Source organism: Sinocyclocheilus grahami, unplaced genomic scaffold (genome assembly GCF_001515645.1).
Source record: "Sinocyclocheilus grahami isolate Dianchi unplaced genomic scaffold, SAMN03320097.WGS_v1.1 scaffold1239.1, whole genome shotgun sequence".
In the NCBI taxonomy this organism is placed as follows: domain Eukaryota; kingdom Metazoa; phylum Chordata; class Actinopteri; order Cypriniformes; family Cyprinidae; genus Sinocyclocheilus; species Sinocyclocheilus grahami.
Genome location: NW_015506418.1, coordinates 145,287 through 145,860, shown reverse-complemented (window position 1 = coordinate 145,860; position 574 = coordinate 145,287).

Sequence of the window (574 nt, the reverse complement as noted above, 5' to 3'; positions counted from 1 at the left end):
TGTTCCATGAAGATATTTTGTAAATGTCCTACTGTAAATATATCAAAACTTAATGTTTGATTAGTAATATGCATTGCTAAGAACTTCATTTGGACAACTTTAAAGATGATTTTCTCAATATTTAGATTTTTTTGCACCCTCAGATTCCAGATTTTCAAATAGTTGTATCTCGACCAAATATTGTCCTATCCTAACAAACCATACATCAATGGAGAGCTTATTCATTCAGCTTTCAGATTGTATATCAACGAAAACTGAATAAATGTGTGTGAGAGTGTGTGTGTGAGTGAGAGTGTGTGAGTGAGTGAGTGAGTGCGTGCGTGCGAGTGAGTGTGTGTGAGTGCGTGTGTGTGTGTGTGAGTGAGTGAGTGTGAGAGTGAGTGAGTGTGTGTGTGAGTGAGTGAGTGAGTGTGAGAGTGAGTGCGTGTGTGTGAGTGTGAGAGTGAGTGCGTGTGTGTGTGAGTGTGTGTGTGTGTGTGTGTGTGTGTGTGAGTGAGTGAGTGTGAGAGCGAGTGAGTGTGTGTGCGTGTGTCTGTGTGTGTGTCTGTGTGTGTGCGTGCGAGTGCGGGAGGGA